We start from the raw sequence: 26,832 nt of genomic DNA on the forward strand, positions 1-26,832 counted from the left end.
AGACTTGCCGACAATCATTCTTCCCACGCACTATTCGTGAGAGGAACAGGGTTACCGAAAGTACCCTACGCCACACACCATGAAGTATGATGTAGATGTAAATGAGTTGTGTGAACCTGCCATTCGTATTTAATTTATGCTGGTGTGATGGAGCAGGATACGCTTGTGCGACTGTGACGGCGTGTGGAAGCGTGAGCAGGCAGCAGACCGGCGGTGTACTGTAGCTGCGAGGCGGTCTGCGAGGCGCGCTCTCCCACCCGCCGCATCGCAGCGGAGAAAGTGCGACCCACATTCCTGGGCTGCGCGGCGGCCGCTGGCCGGATCAGAGCAGGCAGTCAGTTACCTCTGTGCAGTTCGCGCCGGCACGGCTGCCGATCCTCAGGTGAGTGAGAACACCTGCCACCGTACGTTAACGCTCACGCGCATTTCAACAGCACGCACGCGAACACCGACGTGTAACCATATGTCTGTGATTTTACCTGCACTGCTGGCAATTTCTCATTGTATATACGAGGGCTATTCAGAAAGTAAGATGCGATCGGTCGCAAAATGGAAACCTCAGTGAAAATAAAAACAGTTTAATTTCAATAGTTTGCTTCCATTTCCAGCAACTTCTCTACATAGTCGCCGCTCCGTCTTAGACACTTGTTGCTGCTCTGTACCTACTTTCCAGTACCCGCCTGGGCTTTCCGCTGCTTCTCTGCTCTCTTCTGCAGTTGTCCGTGGCAAAATGTTGTCTACATTGCCAGCGGCTCATGTGAGCAGAAATGAACATCAGAGGGAGCCAAGTTCTGGGTGTTTCGAACGTGATCAAACACTTCTTATCGAAAAGTCTGCAGTGGCGTCCTCATTGCTGCTGTAGTGCGCGGCCGAGAATTACAATGAAGAAGGAATTGCATGACAGCTACGTTCTGTGGGGTTACACGAAATCAGACGGCAACCATACTTGGAGAGAGACACTATTTTGTGGGCATCTTTACGTGCTCATTGTGTTCTCAGAACTGAAAAGAGCGACGTGACGTGACCGACAGGCACGCTGGACACACAATCTGTACAAAGATTCATCGGATTTACACTGTCGTTTCCATTTCGCGACCTACCGGAACTTACTTTCCGAACAGCCCTCGTACATCTACATACATATTCCACAAGCCATTGTACTGTGCATGGCGGATGTTGTCGCCTCCGTACAAGTCCAGATTTCTCTTATCTTGTGTCCACGATAGGTACGCGAGATTGACGTTTGCCCCCGTACAAACGCTTTTCAGTCATCCGCAAATACTGGTTCTCTAAACTTTTACAATGTTGTTTCGCGAAAAGAACGTCATCTTCCCTCGAGTCAGTCGCCTTTGAGTTCACGGAGCATTTCCACAATACTTGTGTGTTGATTTAGCCTACCGGTAACAAACTGAACAGCACGCCTCTCAAATACTTTCCGATTTAATGGGGAGCCCGAACACTCAGGCAGTACTTTGCACTGGAGTGCAATAGTGTTCTACACGTGGTATTCTTCATAGATGAGCTAGCGTTTCTTTGAGCCGAACTCAATTATTCGCCTTCCCTAATACCAACGTAAGTGCTGGTTCCATTTCACATCGCTTTGCAGGTTTACTCTTAGACTAGGTATTTAATCGACGTGGCTTTGGCAAGCAGCGCACTGCTAATACCCATCTGCATTAACTTAAATCTGGAGCAAGCTGCCATTCATCACACCAAACAGAAATTCTCTCTAAGACATGCTGTATCCTGTACAGTTACTCACACACGACAATTTCCTGTGCACTGCAACGTCATCAGCAAATACTCCCAGATTGCTGCAAACCCTACGCGTCAGATCGCTTATGTACTCAGGGTATTCCACGAGCAATGATCAGTATTCAGAGATATGACAGAAACGACCATTCGAAGCAAAAAAGGCTATTAAACACGGGTTCTCAAAGGCATACCTTAAGGTCTATGAGTGCTTGTTCATCTTCCCTATTGACAATCACGTGTCTTCTACTGAACAAGTGCTCCCAGTTTTTAAGGATTTCATTTTAGGCCCGATGTTTACCAGACATTTTTTCTTATTTTGGTCCCTGCTACCTATTTCTAAAATATGGAAAGGAAAAGGCTTTTAGAAGAAAAGATGTATTTCACAGTTTCGAAGATGAAGTACTCATAGGTCTATAGGTCCGAATTTTAGAGCCCATGTTTACTGGAGTTTGTTTGCTTCATTTGATCGTTCTTGTCATATCCCTCAATATTAACCATTCCTCCTGTGACAGCCTGTGTAGATAACAAGGATGGTCCTATCAACTTTCCTGAAGCATTTCTGATGAGCACTCGTCCTTCACGATAACGTACTCAGTTCTATTACTCAAGAAGTCATTGAGCCAGCCGGCCGGTGTGGCCGTGCGGTTCTAGGCGCTTCAGTCTGGAACCGCGTGACCGCTACGGTCGCAGGTTCGAATCCTGCCTCGGGCATGGTTGTGTTTGATGTCCTTAGGTTAGTTAGGTTTAAGTAGTTCTAAGTTCTAGGGGACTGATGACCACAGATGTTAAGTCACATAGTGCTCAGAGCCATTTGAACCATTTTTTTCTTCGAGCCACTCACATTTCTGGGCGCCTGTTTTGTGTACTCTGACCTTCAAGAGTCTGTAGTGGGGCAGCATCTCAAATGCTTTTCCGAAATCTAGGAATATATTATCTGCCTGCTCCCCTTCAGTCATGGTTCGCAGGATATTGTGTGAGAAAAGGGTAAGAGTTTTGCACGAGTAATGCTTTATAAATACTTGCTGATTTTGGGGCAGAAACGCGGAAATTCCTTATATTCGATCCTAGAATATGCACAACAAATATGCAGTAACTCGTTGTTAAGGGTATTGGTCTGTAATTTTACGGGTCTCCCCTTTTACGCTTCATATATAAATTTTTCCAGTCGGTTGGGACTTTTGTCCTAGGAGGGAGACTCACGATGGATGCAAGCTGAGTTAGGGACCATAAACGAAGAGTATCCTTTGGAAAACAGAACTGGGATTCCATTAGGACTCGCCGATGTATTTGGTTTCAACTCTTTCAGTTGCTTCTCAATGCCAGGGAAGCCTATTTCTGTTATCTCCATACAGGAGTCTGTGGAACGGTCTGCGCGATCCTCCTGTGTGAGTGATTTTTAAAAGTGAAATTTAAAATTGCAAGTTCCGTTTTGTTGTCCGTTACATCAGACTGATCGATGAGTCTATGAATAGACACCTTCGATCCGCTTAAGTGACAAGCAACGGAAAAAACAGAGAAGACGAATCAGTCATCATCTTATAAACACAGTGCTAAATAAAAAAAATGACCAAAGCTTCTCCGGTTCCCTGTTTAGTAACAACTTCATCATGATGAAATGTTTCTTGAAGAATTAGGACGGACTCAGGGAAACCACACGTGTGAACCACTGTTTGCTTCATTCATAGACGACATTCTGCAAACAATGTATGGTGGTGAACAGGTAAATTCCGTCTTTCTAGATTCGCAAAAGGCTTTTCACAGTCTACCACTTGTATAATAGGACCCTGTTCGTTATACTGAATGGCGAACATTCCACAGAAACGAAATTAGCATCGGTTCTGCCCCAAGGAAGCGTATTTAGACCTCTAATATTTTCAATATACTTAAAAGAATTATCAACAATCCACCACCGTAGCTGAGTGGTCAGCATAGATAGTTGTTATGCGGAGGACCCGGATTCGATTCCCGGTACTGTCAGGAAGACTTTCTTAGCTGTAGGACTGGTAAGGTGTGCACTCAGCCTAGTGATGACGAAATAAATCTCGGGTGAACAGCCTGGTATGAGTGTGCGTAGGACACAATAATTCGGCAATCGACCACGTTGCTATCATCAGGTGCGCTGATGTATTGACAGGCGGTTGACGCTGACGCTGGAATGATGAGCCTGTCCTTGGCTCGTGGTGGTGCAGTTTAGACAAAAATTTGTCATTCCTGCGGTTCCTGTCGGGGAGAGAAAGATATATTACCACTCTTGTTGATTGGTCCTGTCTGGTGTAACCTGAAAAAGAGAAAGACACACTCTGTTGAGGGATTAGTAAAACTTAGTCCCTCAGCAGGTCAGGCCAATGCGTGGTTGGCCTGTGATGAGGTTGTTGGCCCAGTCCACGGATGAGCCGGTTGCGGGAGCGTCCCGTCTTCTCGTAGAAATTCCTGGCGATGGCGCGAAACCTGTCTCGGAGAGGCAGGGACGCAGTGTCCTCGTGGAGTTGACGCGTCGAGAAGCGCCTCGGAAGATGCATAGCAGTCTTCAGGGAGCGGTTCTGTATCCGCTGCAGAGTCACAATGTGAGCATCTGCGGCTTTCCCCCAGACCACGGCCGCATACTCTAACAGTGGGCGAACCAATGTTAGGTAAAGCGTGATGCCGTGTTGCGGTGGCAATGACGACTGCGGGTTTAGCAGCGGATACAGGGCGCGGAGGCGTCCAATTGCTCTCCCTTTCACATCACGGATGTGATGCTTCCAGGTGAGCCTGCGGTCTAGGGTAACCCCTAGGTATTTCGCCGTCCCACTCCATGGGATAGGTTCTCCCAGGATTTCGACCGGCGTAAGCCCTGGCGGCAGAAGTCTTCGGGTGAAGACGACTGCCTGACTCGTTGTGGCGTTGAATTTCAACTGCCACTTTGTTGCCCATGAGCCCAAGGCGTCGCACCCGCGTTGGAGGCGGTTTCTCAGCACTTGGGCGTTAATGTTGCGAGTGAACAGGGCTGTGTCATCAGCGCACAGCGTCAGTTCGACTCCTGCCACTTTCGGCGCGTCGGCAGTGTACAGGCAGTACAGCGAGGGGCCGAGAACCGACCCCTGCGGCACCCCTGCACGTATCTGCCGGTCTGTGGACGTGCCGTCGTCAGCCCTCACGTGGAAGGTTCGTTCGACAGGTACGACCGCAGCAGCGTCATGTGGGACGTCGGCATCCCTTGTTTGAACTCGAGACCGTCGTGCCACCCCGAGTCAAATGTTCGAGAGACGTCGAGGAACACTGCACCAAAAAATTCCCTTGTTTACAGTGCCCTCATCGCCGGTTCTACCACCCGCAAGAGCTGGTGGGAAGTGGCATGTTCTTCTCGGAACCCGAACTGCTCGTCCGGGATGATGCCCTCCTGGGTGACGTGTCGCATCAGTCTTCTCGCGTACAGCCTCTCGAAAACTTTCGAGAGGGACGGGAGCAGGCTGATGGGTCGGTAGCTCGATGCCTTGCGTGGGTCCTTGCCGGATTTCAGAGAATCTCGTTGAAAACATCGGCAAGTTGCCGGTGTAAGCCCGGCGGAAGGTTCTTCAGCAGGAGGTTTGTGACGCCATCGCTGCCTCCAGCCTTCTTGGGGTTCAGCGAGACTGCCAGGCGGTGGGCCGGCGCCAGGTATATACAGGACAATCCCCCCCCCCCCCCCCTGCTCCTCCCTCAGGCGCTTCCTATGAGTCGGTGCGGTCCGCGTCCCGCGCGGTCCAGGTACAGCGCCCGTTCTCCCGCCGTCTGGGCGCTGCGTCCTAAGTCTTCTCGTTCAGGAGGGTCTGCCGGCACTGCTGTCGTTATTCTTCCCTCCTCCCCCGAAGTCGGTACACTCTGGGAAATATCATTTTTCTTCTTAATCCGGTTGACCGTGGGTTCCCACGCCTTGCTAAGGATGTAACCGCTGTCACGATTTAGTTGTGGCTCCCTTACTCTGATCTCTATAGCTTCTTCGATAACACAGTCCCAGTATTTGGAAGTCTGTGTCAGGACTTTTCTTTGGTCATAATCCAGTCTAGTGTGCCGTTGATGTTCTCGGCATCGGTCCTCAATGGTACGAGTGGTTTGACCTATTTATACACTACCGCATTGGCAAGTATCTGATAAACCCCTGATTTACGTAGACCAAGGTTGTCCTTGACACTACCAAGAAGGCTCTTGGTTTTGCTTGGAAGACAGAAGATGGTTTTCACTTGGTGTTTGCGTAAAATTCGTTCAATTTTTCCGGATAAGGATATGGTGTGTACATCTCCCAACGTAAGGGCTAAGCACTTGTAAACAACTGCTTAGCCCTTACGTTGGGAGATGTACTTACCATATCCGTAACTCCGTGGATTTCCTGGGAAGCATCGACAACCTTGTGATTAAGGAATCTCACATACTGGTGAGCTTCGACGTGGTATCTCTATTCACTAAAGTTCCCTTACAGGAATCCTTGGAACTCATCAGCCTGAAATTTGACGAAGAGACCACCAACCTTTTCAGACGTGTTCTGACGTCAACTTACTTCTTATTTGACGGTGAATACTGCGAGCAGACAGAAGGAGTAGCCATGGGGACTCCACTCTCACCACTTTTCGCAAATATGTACATGGAACATTTCGAGGAGGTAGCTCTTGAATCAGCACACCTAAAATCCATCTGTTTCTTTAGATATGTGGATGATACCTTCATTATCTGGCCACATGGAAGAGATAAACTGGAAGACTTCCTCAGACGTCTCAACTCCAGACACGAGAATATTATGTTCACCATGGAGATCGAAACTGATGGGATGCTCCCTTTCCTAGATGTTTTGATTAGAAGATGAGCTGACGGCACTTTGGGCCACAGCGTGTATAGGAAGAAGAGGCACACCGATTTGTACCTACATGCTGATAGCTGCCACCACCCGGCACAAAAGAATGGCGTCCTCAAAACTCTTGTTCACAGAGCTCACACCATCTCCGACAGGGACAGTCTCCAACAAGAATTGCACCATCTGAAGACCGTGTTTCGGAGGAACGGTTACAAGGAAGGGAAAATTCGGAAGGCTCTACATCCCACACCAGCAGCAGCGGCGGAAACTGAGGATGAATCTCAGGAGGAGGCGGCCTTGGCTATTATTCCATTTTGTGGGGCCTTATCCGGAAAAATTGGACGAATTTTACGTAAACACCAAGTGAAAACCATCTTCCGTCCTCCAAGCAAAACCAAGAGCCTTCTTGGTAGTGTCAAGGACAACCTTGGTCTACGTAAATCAGGGGTTTATCAGATACCTGCCAATGCGGTAGTGTATACATAGGTCAAACCATTCGTACCATTGAGGACCGATGCCGAGAACATCTACGGCACACTAGACTGCAACAGCCCAGTAAGTCAGTAATCGCTAAGCATTGCCTGTCGGAACTTCACAGCATGGATTATGACCAAAGAAAAGTCCTGATACAGACTTCCAAATACTGGGACTGTGTTATCGAAGAAGCTATAGATATCAGAGTAAGGGAGCCACAACTAAATCGTGACAGCGGTTACATCCTTAGCAAGGCGTGGGAACCCGCGGTCACCCGGATTAAGAAGAAAAATGATATTTCCCAGAGTGTACCGACTTCGGGGGAGGAGGGAAGAATAACGACAGCAGTGCCGGCAGACCCTCCTGAACGAGAAGACCTAGGACGCAGCGCCCAGATGGCGGGAGAACAGATACTGTACCTGGACCTCGCGGGACGCGGACCGCAACGGCTCATAGGAAGCGCCTGAGGGAGGAGCAGGAGGGGGATTGTCCTGTCAGTACATCAGCGCACCTGATAATAGCAACGTGGTCGATTGCCGAAGTATTGTGTCCTATGCACACTCATACCAGGCTGTTCACCAGAGATTTATTTCCTCATAGAATACGCCTGGAGAAATTGAAAAATCATAGCCTAGTGATGCCAATTGAGAAGCTATTTTATTGAGAAGTAGTGGCAAAACGACCAAGAGAGCTGAGTGCCCCGCGGAGTGGCCGCGCGGTTTGATGCGCCATGTCACGGATTGCGCGGCCCCTCCCGCCGGAGGTTCGAGTCCTGCTTCGGGCATGGGTGTGCGTGTTGTTCTTGGCATAATTATTTTAAGTTGGTGTAAGTAGTGTGTAAGCCTAGGTATCGATGACCTCAGCAGTTTGGTCCCTTAGGAATTCACACACATTTGAACATTTTGAAGAGCTGTGTGCTAACTGACCACAGCCCCTCCAATCGCATCTGGATGAAGCCACAAGGCAGAAGATGATACAACGGCCGATCGACATCTCTTGGACTTTCAGGCTCTGAACGAGGAGCTCAGATATTTTTAACAGAAGCACTTTAGTGTTGTTTGCTGATGAAACTGTTGTTTATTGGAAAGTCTCGTCGCCGTCCAAAGATCGCAAGAAATTGCAAGAAGACTTGGACAAAAATTCCACTGAGTATAACGAGTAGTAACTCTCATTAAATGTGGATAGATGTAAAATTATACGTACGAGAAAGAGCAAGATGTCGACCGAATCCGATTATACGATCATCGATGAACATTGTGAGCACGTCACATCGTTAGTTATTTAGGAGTAATACTAACAAGCATGGGAATGAAAGACTAATGGGTCTCCATCTGGAACATATCGTCATCTGGACTTAAAAATTCGACGGCCCACCTGGCCGTCATCTTCAGGTCAGTAAGCCGTCGCACGAACTCGCCGAAACTGAAACCAAACATTTTTTTTTTTACAAGAGGTGGAGCCCCTCCACGCCCACACCGGCATGATGGCCAACACAAAAGGTCTACTGCCATCTCTGCATAAGGGTTAGTATTCACTAAAGTGAGGTGTCGCAGGATGTGGGTACTGCGATGTTTGCGTACGTCTGGTTAGGTTTAACCATTAATACGCGCTCATCTGGAGATAGATTGGTCGAAATCTGACGAAGGGTAGCGGTTTGAAGGGCAGAGGAAAAAAAGTGCCAAGGCAAGAGCCAAGGGAAAAAAACCTCTGCGAAAGTTAGGTCGGGCGGCAAGAGCAGTAGCGGTTGTCTTGCTGCCTGCGATAGGTTGTGCAAGGATAGGTTTTGTTAGTAGTGGTATCATGCATGTCGATACCTTGACGTTGTGCGTTTGTGCTGCTCGGCGGCTGGCGCTGGGTGCTGGTACAGAGTCCTCGTTCAGCGTCCTGCAACCTGCAACAGTTATGTTTGTTATCGGTCTTGTGTCCGATAGGTCATATACCGGAGGCACAGTGTGAGGGAGTGTTGGGAGATTGTTCGTGCGTCTGTGGGCGAGCTCGTCGGTGTCCCTGCTGTGGCCTGTTGGTCGGCTCTAATAGCAGCTGGTAGTTGCCAGTCAGTATTGCTGATATGCAGGGGCTTACCGACGTTTGTCGCTGTTTGCGTATGTTAGTTTACCATAGGTGGTTATGCCCTAGCTAGCAGTGTCTTTGGTCGCTTGTGTTTCCACCTGTGGTTGTGATCGTAGTTTCCCAGAGTGAGGATGAAAGGATTGTTCGAGTGTCTCGAGTTCCTGTATAGTCGTGTGGCGTGTTTCTTGAATACTTCCTTGAGGGTATCAAGGCGGTATTCATGGTGAAGATCCACGGTGCGTGTGTAGCGTGGAGCATTGCTAATGATTCGTAGTACTTTGTTCTGTATGATCTGCAGGCGGCGCAGTCGTGTGGGAGCTGCATATCCCCAGACGGGAGCTGCGTACGTCATCAGAGGTCTAATCAGTGTCGTGTATAAGGACCTCGACACCCTCCTATTCAGTGTGCTTTCCCTGTTGAGCATTGGGTAGAGCTGTTTGAGCCTCGCGTGCGCTCGGTTGGCAACGTATTCGATGTGGTCCCCCCATGTAAGTTCCCGGTCCAGCCAGACACCAAGGTATCTGACTTTCTCTCGGAAACGTATTGGGCGTGTATGTAGTGTTATCGGTCTACAGTGTTGGTGTTTGCGCAGTAGTTTCGGTCTGCGTGTGAACAGAACTGCTTCGCACTTGTCGACGTTTACTTTAATACGCCATCGCTCCAGCCAAGGCTCAGCTGTTCTGAGTGCTGTCTGTATTCGTGAGTTGATGTTCGACGGTTTCCAGTCTTGCGCGAGGATGGCTGTGTCATCCGCGTAGACGGCTAACGTCGTGTTTCGTGTCGCTGGGTAGTCATTAATGTACAGGTTAAACAAGATGGGCCCCAGAATGCTTCCTTGGGGTACTCCAGCTTGGATACCGTGTTGTGTTGATTGTTTATCCTCCACGTTAGTGTTGAAACATCTGTTCGTGAGATATGAGTGTATGAGACGTACGAGTCCGTCTGGGAAACCAGCTTCGCTTAGTTTGCGTATGAGTCCGTTGTGCCAGAGACGATCGAAAGCCTTTTCGATGTCTAGGAACACGGCCCCTGTGGCTTTGTTCATGTTGTAGCCGTGTGTTATATGTTCGACTACGCGGAGGAGTTTTTGTGTTGCCGAGTGGTGATTCCTAAAGCCGAATTGCTCCGGTCTTAGGGTGTCGTTGGCGATGCAATGCCTAGTGATACGTTTTAGTATTACCTTCTCAACAATCTTGCTGAGCGAGCACAGCAGACTGATGGGTCGGTAATTTTGAGGGAGGGAGTGGTCTTTCCCTGGCTTCCTGAACATCAGGACCTTGGCCGCCTTCCAAAAGTCAGGGAAGTGTTGGTGTGTCAGGATGGCATTCGTTAGGTGTGTGAGGTATTCTACGGCTTTATCCGTGAACTCCTGGAGGACACGGTTTTGAATGCCATCTGTATCAGGACTTTTCTTTGGTCATAATCCATGCTGTGAAGTTCCGACAGGCAATGCTCAGCGATTACTGACTTACTGGGCTGGTCTTAGCTGGCGGACGGAATAAACTTTTAATATCATATTTCTTTAAAATTCCTCCTATTTTTGAAGATACGCTCTCATAAAAAGATAGGAATGCCACCGATTTGTTTATATCTTCAGCTGGTTCACGCGAAGGTCGTGTAAACCACGACGGATGTGATTGTCAGTTTAACCATTCTGCTTGAACTCAGCTTTTAGATAATCCAGTTCTTGTGTCAAAGTATCTGCATCTGAAGCGGCGTAAGACCTTTTTGCGAATGTACGTAGGACCCTATTGCCTTGGTACGATGGATGAAAACCTGATGCTTGAAGATATCGGTCCGTATGCGTGGGCTTACGATAAATACTGTGTCCTAATGTTCCATGATCCCTCCAGTAGACCAAGACATATAAAAACGGAAGTCTTCCACCCTTTTCAACTTCCATCGAGAACTTAATATTGAGAGGCAGACAGTTAAAATGATCTAGGAAACGATCCAGAGCATCCCTCCCATGTGGCCATACCAAAAATGTATCGTCGATGTATCTCCAAAAACAAGTTGGTTTTAAGAATTCCGTCTTCGGTGCCATGTCCTCAAATTCTTTCATAAACAAACTGGCGACTATGTACTCCCCATAGCCACTCCGTCCGTTTGTTCAAAGTATTTGTCATTAAATAAAAAATGCGTCGACGTCAACACATGGCGACAAAGCTTAGTTGTTTATTCGTCCAATTTTTGGTTCAAATGGCTGTGAGCACTATGGGACTTAACATCTATGGTCATCATCCCCCTAGAACTTAGAACTACTTAAACCCAACTAACCTAAGGACAGCACACAACACCCAGTCATCACGAGGCAGAGAAAATCCCTGGCCCGCCGGGAATCGAAGCCGGGAACCCGGGCGTGGGAAGCGAGAACGCTACTGCACGACTACGAGCTGCGGACCGTCCAATTTTTCGTCAATTAACTGCAAAGAATCTGCAAGAGAAATTCTGGTAAAAGGAGCCGCCGCGGTGTGTTTGATTTCAGTTCCCGCTAGTTAGTGCGACGGCTTACTCACCTGAAGATAGCGGGCAGGTGGACCGCCGAAATATTGCGTCCAGATGACGATATGTTCCGGCTGGAGACCCGACACGAATATCAAAAATTACTACGCCGGGAAAGTTTATGGAGCCACAACTACACTAAGATTGTTTGGAGGAGTTCTGAGAAAATTCGGTGCATCTGTAAAAAAACCACATACAAATCGTAAGTAAGACCGATTCTAGAAAACTGTTCCAATGTTCGGTGTCCTTATCAAGTAGGCAAAGCAACAGACATCTAGCGAATTCAGATGCATGATGCTCGGGTCGTGACAGGTAGGCGTGGTCCCATTCGAAAGTGTAACGGGAAAGCTTGAGAAACTTAAAGGGGAAGCGTTGGAAGGGAGGTTGGAAAAATTTAGAGGACCTGTACTCCAGGGACACTGTGCGGCTGTTATGATGCCACCAACGTATAACTCGCGTAGGCATGACGAAAACGCTCAGTACGCGAATGGCGTAGGAAAGAAAACAGATAGTACCCTCTCGTGCACTGTGCAATAGATAGCATGGAGTGTTCAAAACTTCAAACTAATAGATATTACGACGTAGCAAACAACAAATATATTTCGCTAAGCAACCAGGTGTCGGAAATAGATTATGAATGATTACTAAGTATGCATCACAACGCCCGCTGCGAATATGAAAAACAGAAAGTTGTTGTTGTTGTGGTCTTCAGTCCTGAGACTGCTTTGATGCAGCTCTCCATGCTACTCTATCCTGTGCAAGCTTTTTCATCTCCCAGTACCTACTGCAACCTACATCCTTCTGAATCTGCTTAGTGTATTCATCTCTTGGTCTCCCTCTACGATTTTTACCCTCCACGCTGCCCTCCAATACTAAATTGGTGATCCCTTGATGCCTCAGAACATGTCCTACCAACCGATCCCTTCTTCTGGTCAAGTTGTGCCACAAACTTCTCTTCTCCCCAATCCTATTCAATACTTCCTCATTAGTTACGTGATCTACCCATCTAATCTTCAGCATTCTTCTGTAGCACCACATTTCGAAAGCTTCTATTCTCTTCTTGTCCAAACTATTTATCGTCCATGTTTCACTTCCATACATGGCTACACTCCATACGAATACTTTCAGAAATGACTTCCTGACACTTAAATCAATACTGGATGCTAACAAATTTCTCTTCTTCAGAAACGCTTTCCTTGCCATTTCCAGCCTACATTTTATATCCTCTCTACTTCTACCATCATCAGTTATTTTGCTCCCCAAATAGCAAAACTCCTTTACTACTTTAAGTGCCTCATTTCCTAATCTAATTCCCTCAGCATCACCCGACTTAATTAGACTACATTCCATTATCCTTGTTTTGCTTTTGTTGATGTTCATCTTATATCCTCCTTTCAAGACACTGTCCATTCCATTCAACTGCTCTTCCAAGTCTTTTGCTGTCTCTGACAGAATTACAATGTCATCGGCAAACCTCAAGGTTTTTATTTCTTCTCCATGAATTTTAATACCTACTCCGAATTTTTCTTTTGTTTCCTTTACTGCTTGCTCAATATACAGATTGAAGAACATCGGGGAGAGGCTACAACCCTGTCTTACTCTCTTCCCAACCACTGCTTCCCTTTCATGTCCCTCGACTCTTATAACTGCCATCTGGTTTCTGTACAAATTGTAAATAGCCTTTCGCTCCCTGTATTTTACCCCTGCCACCTTTAGAATTTGAAAGAGAGTATTCCAGTCAACATTGTCAAAAGCTTTCTGTAAGTCTACAAATGCTAGAAACGTAGGCTTGCCTTTCCTTAATCTTCCTTCTAAGATAAGTCGTAAGGTCAGTATTGCCTCACGTGTTCCAGTGTTTCTACGGAATCCAAACTGATCTTCCCCGAGGTTGGCTTCTACTAGTTTTTCCATTCGTCTGTAAAGAATTCGTGTTAGTATTTTGCAGCTGTGACTTATTAAACTGATAGTTCGGTAATTTTCACATCTGTCAACACCTGCTTTCTTTGGGATTGGAATTATTATATTCTTCTTGAAGTCTGAGGGTATTTCGCCTGTTTCATACATCTTGCTCACCAGATGGTAGAGTTTTGTCAGGACTGGCTCTCCCATGGCAGTCAATAGTTCCAATGGAATGTTGTCTACTCCGGGGGCCTTGTTTCGACTCAGGTCTTTCAGTGCTCTGTCAAACTCTTCACGCAGTATCGTATCTCCCATTTCATCTTCATCTACATCCTGTTCCATTTCCATAATATTGTCCTCAAGTACATCGCCCTTGTATAGACCCTCTATATACTCCTTCCACCTTTCTGCTTTCCCTTCTTTGCTTAGCACTGGGTTTCCATCTGAGCTCTTGATATTCATACAAGTCGTTCTCTTATCTCCAAAGGTCTCTTTAATTTTCCTGTAGGCGGTATCTATCTTACCCCTAGTGAGATAGGCCTCTACATCCTTACATTTGTCCTCTAGCCATCCCTGCTTAGCCATTTTGCACTTCCTGTCGATATCATTTTTGAGACGTTTGTATTCCTTTTTGCCTGTTTCACTTACTGCATTTTTATATTTTCTCCTTTCATCAATTAAATTCAATATTTCTTCTGTTACCCAAGGATTTCTACTAGCCCTCGTCTTTTTACCTACTTGATCCTCTGCTGCCTTCACTACTTCATCCCTCAAAGCTACCCATTCTTCTTCTACTGTATTTATTTCCCCCATTCCTGTCAATTGCTGCCTTATGCTCTCCCTGAATCTCTGTACAACCTCTGGTTCTTTTAGTTTATCCAGGTCCCATCTCCTTAAATTCCCACCTTTTTGCAGTTTCTTCAGTTTGAATCTACAGGTCATAACCAATAGATTGTGGTCAGAGTTCACATCTGCCCCTGGAAATGTCTTACAATTTAAAACCTGGTTCCTAAATCTCTGTCTTACCATTATATAATCTATCTGATACCTTTTAGTATCTCCAGGGTTCTTCCATGTATACAACCTTCTTTCATGATTCTTAAACCAAGTGTTAGTTATGATTATGTTGTGCTCTGTGCGAAATTCTACCAGGCGTCTTCCTCTTTCATTTCTGTCCCCCAATCCATATTCACCTACTATGTTTCCTTCTCTCCCTTTTCCTACACTCGAATTCCAGTCACCCATGACTATTAAATTTTCGTCTCCCTTCACAATCTGAATAATTTCTTTTATTTCATCATACATTTCTTCAATTTCTTCGTCATCTGCAGAGCTAGTTGGCATATAAACTTGTACTACTGTAGTAGGTGTGGGCTTCGTATCTATCTTGGCCACAATAATGCGTTCACTATGCTGTTTGTAGTAGCTTACCCGCATTCCTATTTTCCTATTCATTATTAAACCTACTCCTGCATTCCCCCTATTTGATTTTGTGTTTATAATAATAAGAAAAACAGAAAGTATCCTTTTCAAATATCATTACAATAGATTTCGTTTGAAGCACGTAGCGTTGTGGCGTGCTGGCGTTCTCACTGAGGTAGTACGAGGAGACAATGATGAGTCCTTAGATTTATAAAGAAAAAATGATAGCATGGATTTGAAAAAAAAAATTACTCAAACATAACATATTTGCGGCATTCATCCGCGGCCATAAAGGCCTTCTTAGTGTTCAGAAAGCTTGTTTTCAAATGTTTGTTGAGATTTTGGAACAAATAATAGCCTGGGGGGACTAATTGAGGTGAACTGGGTGGATGTCTGAGTATCTGAAATTGAAGAGTTCCAAATTTTCCCTGCGTTATGGTGGCCTTATGAAGAGGGTATTGTCGTCCAGAATGAAGAACCATTTTCTCAGCTTTTCCTGCCGTTTGGTGACCAGTTGTTACTTCAGTTTGTCGATAAGTTCAAAACAGTATTTTGCCGTGATGGTTTTACCATGTTATATGTCGTCAATATTTAGGATTCTATCTTCCTCCCAAAGGACGAATGCGAGCAATTTTTCTGCTGATCTTTGTGTTTTGAATTTCTTTGGACGTGGACTGTTCTTGGTCTATGGATCATAATTCTACATCCATGTTTCATTCGTAGTGACGAGACGATCTAAAAACCCCCAAAGATCCCGGCGACATTGGTTCTAAATGGACTGTGAAACAATCAGACGTTCACGCTTTTGATCTGCATTGGGATATTTGGGAACCCATTTGGCTGAGAGGTTTTTCATGTCCAAGAACCCATGAGTAATACGACCCACACGTTCTGGTGATATGCCCAGGGTTTCTGCTGTCTTTGTAGCAGTTGGCCTCTGATCATCAAGTAAGGAGCAAGATCTGCGGCTTCCAGAACTGTGACTTGAGTTGGCCTTCCACAATGCTCTTCATCTTCAGTGCTACTGTTTTAATTGAAGTAAACCATTCTTGATAGTGGAGTAGGAATGCCAGTTAGCATCAAATGTACCGTATGCATAATGATAAATTTGTTTGGTAGTGTTCCTTTTAAAGAAAGAAAAACTTAATCATAGGACGACTCTCTTTCACTGTGAGTTCTCTTTTCTTGCGCCATGTACATAAAAACAAATGGTACTGGCACGCCGTTAATGTCGCGCGGGATTAGTCGAGCGGTTTAGGGCGCTGCAGTCATAGACTGTGCGGCTGGTCCCGGCGGAGGTTCGAGTCCTCCCTCGGGCATGGGTGTGTGTGTTTGTGCTTAGGATAATTTAGGTTAAGTAGTGTGTAAGCTTAGGGACTGATGACCTTAGCAGTTAAGTCCTATGCCGGCCGGTGTGGCCGCGCAGTTAAAGGCTCTTCAGTCTGGAGCCGCGTGACCGCTACGGTCGCAGGTTCGAATCCTGCCTCGGGCATGGATGTGTGTGATGTCCTTAGGTTAGTTAGGTTTAATTAGTACTAAGTTCTAGGCGACTGATGACCTCAGAAGTTAAGTCGCATAGTGCTCAGAGCCATTTTGAAGTTAAGTCCTAAAAGATTTCAGACGCATTTTAACAACGCCGTTAATATTGCATATAATGTAAACAACAAGGCATAATGCCAAAACATCAGAGCTAATCTACATCAATTTTAGCCAGGAGAAGCCGAGGACTGATAAGCACTTCGTCAACAGCAAGTAGCACTGTAGTCGCCGTATGTTCGGCAGTCCAGGTATCGGTCAGGGAGGATTTGTTTGCAATTTCCCCGGGCCTCAACCCACTTGAATTACTTCCTTGTAAAGAATAAGATTTAACAAGCACGACGGTGGAATAATTATACTAGAAATTCCGTAACTCGTCGCAAAGTCGTAATCAGGAAGGCAGAAAACAATCCTTACAGCAATTGGAAATCCAAATCAGTAGCAGGCAGCCGGGATCCAATAGGGCGTGATGTGGATGATGTGTGAAGTCTTCACTCGGCGCGCAGTCAGACTCTGAGTCTTCCGGCCACTGTTTATATTCTAAGTCATTTGAACACCTGGCGCGCTGCCTATCGTGTGCTGCTGGCCGCCGCAACCTCTTTGCCTCGATAGCTTCGATATTTTCTCTATCGAGGTGAGACAAAAGTCTAAAAAACGAAGTTATGGAATATAGTAAGTAGCTTTATTACCGTGAAGCGTAGATGCGAGTAAATTAACAATAACATTATTTGAACTTTCATTTTGAGGTTCAATTTTTGGGTAAGCATTTTAACTCAACAAAATAAATGAATAATTTGCCTGTTTGTTACATTCCTTTTGTAATCTTGTATTTTCTTAACATTATTTTGCTTATAATTACAAGATGTGGAACTTTTATAATTAATTCTGAAACTGCTGTGTAAAACTGAACGTACTGTCACTTTGCTTGTCTCTATGCTTTTGAAAACTGACCTACAGAATTTTCCCTGAAAAATACAGCCCAAACTTATTCTATTCATTTGTAACCCACAATATACCAGGATAGCGCAATCTGACTATTAATTAACGCAAAAGAATGGCCCTGAATTAGACGAAATCCTACAATAACCCAAACATTTCATAAGTCACTTACCTCACAGAAAATCTTGATGACACGAACTACAGCAAATACAGCAGTTATACAGCCAGCTAAACAAAAAGATTCTAACTACTGTAGCTTCTAACTACTAATAGGTACGTGGTTAGCAAAGGAAAGATTTTGTTGCCGAGCAAACAATGTATTTAGCAGATTTTACGTTAATCATGTGACATCCAGTTGCAAAAAATATATAATTGTCCGTGACATCCAGTTACAAAAATTATATAATCGTCAATAATTCCATTACCTACATTTTACAATCCATGTCCATCCCATATTAAATCTCCATGACGGACACACGTCCATGCCGTCCGCTCGCGCCAACAGTGCTTCCAACCTCCATCACTGCCAACTAACTTGGCACTGCGAGTCTGACCATCCACAGAGTCTCTTATACAGGGCGCAGTGCTGTCAATGATATTAATGCAGTCTAAAGTGCTGCCAACATACAAACATATAAACAGGGTACTCACAAACGTTATTTTTAAAACTGAATACTTATTTTTGCATGGGCAGTTTTTTACCTTAGTTCTTCAAAGTGTTGCTAATATATTTTGTTGGATGATTTTATTCTGTAAATTCATCAGACCGGTCGCTGTGGCTGAGCGGTTCTAGGCGCTTAGGTCCCGAACCGCGCTGCTGCTACGGTCGCAGGTTTGAATCCTGTCTAGGGCATGGATATGTGTGCTGTCTACATCTACATCTATATCAACATTTATACTCCGCAAGCCACCCAACGGTGTGTGGTGAAGGGCACTTTACGTGCCACTGTCATTACCTCCTTTTTCTGTTCCAGTCGTGTATGGTTCGCGGGAAGAACGACTGCCGGAAAGGCTCCGTGCACGCTCGAATCTCTCTAATTTTACATTCGTGACCTCCTCGTGAGGTATAAGTAGGGGGAAGCAATATACCCAATACCTCATCCAGAAACGCACCCTCTCGAAACCTGGACAGAAAGCTACACCGCGATGCAGAGCGCCTCTCTTGCAGAGTCTGCCACTTGAGTTTGCTAAAATCTCCGTAATGCTATCACGCTTACCATATAACCCTGTGACGAAACTCGCCGCTCTTCTTTGAATCTTCTCTATTTCCTCCGTCAACCCGATCTGGTACGGATCCCGTACTGATGAGCAATACTCAAGTATAGGCCGAACGAGTGTTTTGTAAGCCACCTCCTTTGTTGATGGACTACATTTTCTAAGGACTCTTCCAATGAATCTCAACCTGGTACCCGCCTTACCAACAATTAGTTTTATATGATCATTCCACTTCAAATCGTTCCACACGCATACTCCCAGATATTTTCAGAAGTAACTGCTACCAATGTTTGTTCCGCTATCATATAATCATACAATAAAGGATCCTTCTTTCTATGTTTTCTCAATACATTACATTTGTCTATGTTAAGGGTCAGTTGCCACTCCCTGCACCAAGTGCCTATCAGCTGCAGTTCTTCCTGCATTTCGCTACAATTTTCTAATGCTGCAACTTCTTTGTATAGTACAGCATCATCAGCGAAAAGCCGCATGGAACTTCCGACACTATCTACTAGGTCATTTATATACATTGTGAAAAGCAATGGTCCCATAACACTCCCCTGTGGCACACCAGAGGTTACTTTAACGTCTGTAGGTGTCTCTCCATTGAGAACAACATGCTGTGTTCTGTTTGCTAAAAACTCTTCAATCCAGCCATACAGCTGGTCTGATATTCCGTGGGCTCTTACTTTGTTTATCAGGCGACAGCGTGGAACTGTATCGAACGCCTTCCGGAAGTCAAGGAAAATAGCATCTACCTGGGAGCCTGTATCTAATATTTTCTGGGTCTCATGAACAAATAAAGCGAGTTGGGTCCTTAGGTTAGTTAGTAAGGTTCAAGTACCTTTAAGTCTAGGGGACGGATGACCTCAGATGTTAAGTTCCATAGTGCTTAGAGCCATTTGAACCATTTGAAATTCATCAGATAATTAAGTCAGAAAATGCATGACAGAACATCATATAATTAAATTAAAAACCCCAAACGCTGCGTAATAGGCTTTTAATTTGGGAGTTGGTCTAAGGGAAATCTTTACGGGTTAGTTGTTACACCTCCTGGTAGGTCTCACACTACACATTCTGCCTGTGGGTCTACATACGCTAAGTATGGCGGTGGCCAAATCCCTGTCCGCCCAAATCCCGAAACAAAAAATGGAGCACTGTGCGTGCATCAGTTGCTGAAGTGGTATGCGAGGACTCTAACCGCCCCAAACCCGACTGTTATACTCGTTGAATCACCACCCACTTCTAAACACGCCTCGTGAGTAAAGATGACATTCCTCGCAAAATTGTCGTCAACATTTTGGTTTACCAACACCCAAACGGCAAATTCATGCTATTTCAAATCGTCGGTTGGCGGCAACCGTTGCGTCTGTTATGTCAGGTACGGGTGTGGCTAAAGATCCTGTGTCAGAATTCACTCACTGTGTGGTGCTCGCTGAAATGTTCAGATCTTGCTTCCGATGGCCAGTCGAAGGTCGGAGGCTTTGATTTACACTCTTTTACTCAACCAATATTTGGACCAACAGACCGGTACGATTTCTCTTTGGCATATAAACATCAGCAACTACTCACTTTTTCTCTATCTTTTAAATTACTCGTAGAATTGTTGGTTAATCTGGTACGTTTCGCTGATCTTAAACTATGCACAATTTGCGTAATTTACTTAAAGAAAAGGAGGGAAGAGGTCAATAACGAGGTCATTAGAGAAGGAGCACAATCTTGGTTTGACACTGAAGAAGCCCTTTTAAAGGAACCATCACGGCATTCTCTAGTAACCGTTGTCCACCGATCGGAAAGAATTTGGCACGCAATTTAAACTGTGTATATTTATTACAGCAACGCCTATATTCAGACTTAAGCTAACAGACAAGTGAATGCAATACAAAGGCAGCCGATCGTGGACGAAGGTATACTTTGTTTCGTCGTAGCAACAGCCACTAAAGTTATAACTAATCTGAGGCTAGAACTAAAAGCAGCTGCAATTTCGTGGTAAGTCCCATAACGGAAATCATCCGATCTTCGCTACCTTCCATTTTAATAATCCGTGTTAAGAGCCGCAGACCAACGGGCAGTACTCAAAAGTCGGTCGAACGGATGTCTTGTGAGCTACTTACGAGTCTCATTATTCAGCAAATAACTTCAAATGCTACGATAAGGGCCAAGTCGAAATATAAACCACTCTGTAACAAGAATAGATTGGCACATATTGACAGATATAGCATACTCAATGTGATCAGTATAAGTGCAACATAATTGTAATTTTTTCTTGTCTTCTATCAGTGTCTAAATATACAGCAAGTAACCACAACGATCTGTACTTCATAGTCAGTGTTTGTGTTCTGTACAATTTCTCACTACAGTGCTCCTAAACGAGAGGTAGTGATATACTGTTCCTGATCAGAGAACTACAGACCAATGCTAGACATCTACGATCTCTCCTATCCGTCATGTGGTGAGAACGTTATTTTTCCTTCAGATGGGAGACGATAGCCGCAGCGATGCCCTTGGTGCTGTTTGGGTCATACCGAGACCAGATTTCACCCTCTCGCTCTCGTCACCACAATCGTACGAGCCCTCATAGTAGTCGTCTACACGACACGTGCCTCTGACATTACTTTGAGGTAAGAAGAGATCTCTGACATAGTATTTCAACATATTCCGCTAACAACGAAAATTTGTGAATTCAGAATAGAAAAGATGGCTGGGCACAGCATACACACTGCTCCTCTGAAGAGTTGTCACACTGACTTCCGGTCGCTCAGTTCTTCCGTAAGGCTTTCCCATACACTTTTCAGCAAACGCTATCCGTTTATTTTCACAGTTCTTCCTTTTTCTGTTACTTCACATTTCTCCCATGATATATTTGCTTGTCTTTACGTCCTATTGATTTTATGTCTAAACTACTAAGGCTACTGGCTTCCTTTTTAAATTCTGCGAATCGTAGTTTTCCTTCATTGACATATATTTTCGGTGTGTCTTAACTAACAAAGTTTGTATTTTCTTTTCCTTCTTGTACGCATAGAAAGCTATTCGAGACAACTTTTTTTTTCTTTGCGCTCTATTTCTACCCAAGTAAGTGCGTCTCAGTGTTATTTTTCATCCGAGCTATTGTGCAATATTCTATAAGAATAAAGGATTCGTTAACCTACTAGTGGCATGAGTACAGAAGGAAACAATCAAGAACTAATCACCGAATAACACCTATTATATAACACGGACTATATATCTGAAAGGATAAAAACTTGCCATTGTACAAGTTTAATGTGAAAAGGTAAGAAAAAGTAATATGTAATATCTGTGTAACTAAACTGTTATATACGTCTTACAGTGACACTTTAAATAATTCTAAAATTTCTCGGATAGAGATTACTTAGTTCAAGGACATGCTATGGCGAGTAGATTACCTATGAAGAAAACAATTCTGTCACATTTGACAATAGAAGTCCCAGATTCCAATCAATTACGCACATAGAATGCTTCAATAGTTCCTCCTTGTCGACATCAGGTATATTTGATGTTAGTACTCGGTACTGAATATGCTTAATGTAACATTAATCATTAGAAAACAACTGTCATGTTAACTGCATGTAAGAAATTAACAGTGTGTCCAGGAGCTGGCTACCAAAGACTTTCGCAAGTTGTGAGCGCCCATTTAATTAACAGCTCTTGGCTTTCTGGACAGAAGCAATTTTTAGCATTCAACTTTATTTGTGACTGTTCTTATATGTAAGAGATTTCATCCCCTTTTGGTGATTTATAGCACAAATCATGATTGTACGCTATGATCGCTTTCTCTAACCTACGAAGGGGTGAAAGGTAATACCGTAGTATTATTTATGTAAAAACTCATAAGGTTTTTAAAATGAAACCAACGTTTTTAATATTCCACATCTTCATTCTTCATGACTACTTATTTATAGCCCTCTGCCACAAGAGGGCTCCGAATTTTAGCGTGTAACTTGCTGGTGTGTAACTTAATTATGTCTATGCGAGAGTAACAGCGTGCTGTAACCGAGTATCGACTTTGAAGAGTTTATCTGTACACTGAGTACCCTCTCCTGCAGGATGACAATGACAGACCGCAGGCGAGTGCTGCGATATTTGCAGCAATCTGACGCCTCTGATTCACATTCATCGGTCATTCTTCATTCAGTCCCGAATTAGCTCCATCGGATTTTCGGCAATGCCCAATACCTAAAGAGAACCTTCGAGAAATTCATTTTGAAAGTGATGAGTGGGGGTTGGAAAGGAGGTACAGCGTTTCTCCTCTGGGCTAGAACATAGCTTTGGATATTCTCGGTCTAAAACTTCTTCTTGCATATTTGGATATTGCTGATTTTATTTTTGTTTTTATTGGCCTTTGAAAACACCTGACACACCCGCCCACTTGCAAAAAACAGATGTAGATGCAAACGGTGCGCATAACAAAAGAAATTGGTATAACGATGCAAAATTATCTAGTTTTCTTTAGTTTAGATATATTAATTATGAATTACCAACAAACTGAGAGAAAGAACGTGCACATACTCCTGAGATAAAAATAAAAATAAAATAAATACAAACAACATGCGTGAACCGCGCCAGGTTCTTTTACACTTATTTGGAATATGCATTTGTTTTGCGATTCGGTTAGGAAGGAATAAACTTCTTTATGTTTTCTACAGTTGGTGAGTGATAAAATTGTAGGCAGTAATGTCGATAACTGATACTCTCTCCTAGCACTCAATCATAACATTTTATATCAGGTCTCACTGGTTGGTGCATCCAAGAAATATGTGATTCTTTTCCCCTGTGTCGCCACAGCCACAAAATAGGTGTGGTACAACACTTGTGGATGTTAGGTGATGTGCAAGGCTGTAATGAGTGAGCTACAACCGTCCCACGGCCTGGCTGGTATTGCCGGTTTTATTTGTTTGTAATGATTTACTCTAGTTATCTGAGACATTTGCCACTCTTCGTCCCATTCTTTACGAATATTCTTCTCGTATTTTCCTGACATATGCTATACTCATCAGGAACAAATACATAACTTTCTTTACGTGAGATCATTGCTACATTAGCAAAAAGATCGGCATTTTCATTCACGGTACAGTGCTTTAATTAATTAATTACGTGGAGCCTCTGTCGCCTTTCATTTCCAAATGGCTTCCACAAACTTATTATTCTCTTTTTTAATGAGAGACATGCTTGTATACATGTATCATCAAACAGATTACAGTTGTGAAGCGATTCGATTATCTCGAGGAGTATAGGTTGGTTTATACACCGTCGATTTAAGGAAAATCAGCGCAGATCCTACGACAAGAGGACTCTGTTTTGCACAGATACCATATGACAATGGTTATGGACCCCCAAGATCACTGTAATCTCGTCATTATAGTAATTACGTTTCGCAGCTTTTACATAAATTCTTCTCGCGCATGCGAATAAAAGATTTAAAGCCCCTGTTCCTTCCTCGTTCTTTGAATCTTCTGGATAGTTTCCTCGCCTGTGGGTTATTGGATCGATGCTTGCTTAAGGGGAGTTGGAACGCCCTATTCCGACAACATTAAATTGAGTGGCTTGGCTTCCCTGTATTTCAGGAACCACTATAGTGACATAAAACTTTTACAGGACTTTAAACTGTATGTTCTGAGTCTACTGAACAACAATAATTGCATTCCAGCCACTGGTTTCGGAAATACAATTTTTTAATTACACAGTAAATATTTTGTGTACTTTTTTTGTACGTTATCTTAAATAATTTTAATTATACGTAACATTATGTTCTTCTTTTGTTCAGTAGACTCGGGATATGTATTTTATTACTCCCTGAAAATTTGAATACTCTACTCGAAGTGGTTTCTGAGATTTAGGAAAAAATGCAACAGAAAATTTAAATTTTCAGGAACGGCTTCTAAAGTTTCAGATGACTGTAACTCACTTAATATATGCTTAATTTCTTATTTTTAGTAACTCAGAAGCACCCTGAACCATACTGTATATCATCACCTTGATCTTTTTCTAATTTTTTTCTTCTTTTCTTCTTTCTGAACTCCTTAGTGGCCAACTGTGCTGCATACTCTGCTTTATCGATGCGAACCTTGTCCATCCGTTCGAGTTGTCTGATGCAGTTTGCTGCAGGATTAATTGCAATATACTGTAGCACTTTCACCCTACGAATGTTGCCATCATTAAAAGCAATAACAGCATTATTGACCCCCCCCCCCCCCCCCCCCCCGCCCCCACTTCAGTGTCTTCATTCCAACAAAAACTTTTTGGTGAGTCCATATAAGACTCAATGGGATTTTGAGTCTGACGATGCAGAGACTTCTTCAGTAATTCAGATGTTTCAGGCCTCTGTAAATAGGTTTTATGATATCCATGACCGCTGCTGTGATGGACTGTTTATGGATGTATGAACTGTTTGCGTATTAGGCATATATGGTAATTGCACCATGTATCAGGTCCAGGAGGGCAAAAATGGTGTACTGATTTTTCATCAGTTAACAGTCTGTGGAAGAAGGTACGCCATACTGCCTATTTCATTTTCAAAAAATCCTCAGTATTATACCTAATGGCCATCCCATAATAATGCTGTAGTTCATCAATCATTTTGTCTGTCAGCCTGCCTCTTATGGTTTTACCATCAGAAAGTTTCTTGTTTCTCAAACTTTGTTTCAGCTTCCTCAACCTGGCGCCCATCCTCTTCTGGATATGACCTTTATAGCACAGCAATCCACAGCTCCATTAACGCTGCCACAAATGGTTCCAAAACTTTGGTGATATAAAGCGCTGAAGTCAGCGTCTGATGAAGGAAGATGGGACCAATAATGCGGCGTGCAGACACTGCACACCAAACCCCAACCTTCTGAGCATGCAACGGTGTTTCGTAGAGGTTAGGAGGATTCGCCGCTACCCAGGACCTGTGATTCCTTGGGTTGACATAACCACTCAGATGAAACCAGGCTTCATCAGACATGAAGAACATATTCATCTCCAAGCCATTCATTGTTATCTCAGTGAACAGCTACGCACAAAACTGGAGACGCTGGGAAGCATCTGTTGGTTCTAATATGTGAACAACTGACAGTAGGAAGGTATGCATGTGCAGATCCAAGTGGAAAATTCGTCCGCGTGATCGACGTGATATGCCGGTTCCTTGTGACAGGCGTCGGGATGATTTGGTAAGACTGAAACATTTTCTGTTGAGCTGCAGCCACATTTTGAGGTGCGTGGGCACGTTTCGGAATGTTTTTGACTTGTTCAAAACAGATCCTGTCTGACGCAATTTTCGGACTAAGCGTTGTATGGTACTCTTTACTGGCACTGTGACACCATTGAACTTCTCAGCAAACAACTGAGCACACTGTTTCCACGACTTTGCTGTCACGTAACTTTCCACAACGAACACTCACTACTCCACTGTGAGTATCACAGTCCTCTTTGCACTGCTCCACTCACAGTAACATACACATGCGCTTATGACATCGTAGCTGAGCGCCCCACAAAGCAAACTCACACTGACAGAGCCCTTATATCGCTCTGAACCGGCGTCGATCACGTGGCGGGCGTACACGTGTGCGTCTTACGGGGTGTGGTTGTATGTATACATTCACGTCCAATCGTATCCAGTCATAAGGGCTCTTTTATTTTCCCCACAGTGTATATGACTGCTAAGGGTGGAGCTGTCGTATCAGCATACTCTGAAAGGAACCTGACTGGTATACAATCTAGACTGGAGACCTTGCCTTTATTAAGTGATTTAAGCTGATTCGCTACATCGAGGATATTTGCTTTTAAGTAACTCACGTTTGCTGTTCTTCTCGATGAGAATTCTGGAATATTTATTTATTTGGTGAAGGAATTTCGGAGAACTCTGCATTAGTGGCACTGTCATCAGTAACACCGTCACTGTTATCGCACAGTGGAGGTACCATCACGTCTTGCCGCTGGTGTATTTTACATACGACCACAATCTCCTCGGATTTTCTGCCAGATTTCGAGACAGAGTTTCATTGTGGGAACTACTAAAAGCATTTCGTATTGAAGCAACCGCGAAATTTCGTGTTTCTGTAAAACTGCGACAGTCTTGGGGCCTTGCATTCTTTTAAATTTGGCATGTTTTTTTCGTTATTTTCTGCAATACTGTTCTGATCATTTTTGCGTAAAATAGGGGATCAGGACCATCTCTTATTAATTTGGTAAATGCCTCTCCATTGTCGTCGAAACTA

At 44.2% G+C, this 26,832-nt stretch overlaps 1 protein-coding gene across 3 annotated transcripts in view; it reads left to right on the forward strand.

The window, feature by feature from the left end:
- Positions 1 to 312: 312 nt before the first annotated feature.
- The window catches only part of LOC126457314 (glutathione S-transferase 1-1), a 74,339-nt gene continuing 47,819 nt past the window's right edge, over positions 313 to 26,832 (forward strand). Inside the window, exon 1 of one of the 3 annotated variants that reach the window (XM_050093505.1) lies at positions 313 to 382. The gene's annotated coding sequence lies outside the window, so the exon portion shown is untranslated. Of the gene's footprint in view, positions 383 to 21,161; positions 21,241 to 26,832 lie in introns of those variants that run through there. The other 2 variants (XM_050093506.1, XM_050093507.1) reach the window with 2 other exon arrangements.

This window comes from Schistocerca serialis, chromosome 2 (assembly GCF_023864345.2).
Source record: "Schistocerca serialis cubense isolate TAMUIC-IGC-003099 chromosome 2, iqSchSeri2.2, whole genome shotgun sequence".
NCBI lineage: Eukaryota > Metazoa > Arthropoda > Insecta > Orthoptera > Acrididae > Schistocerca > Schistocerca serialis.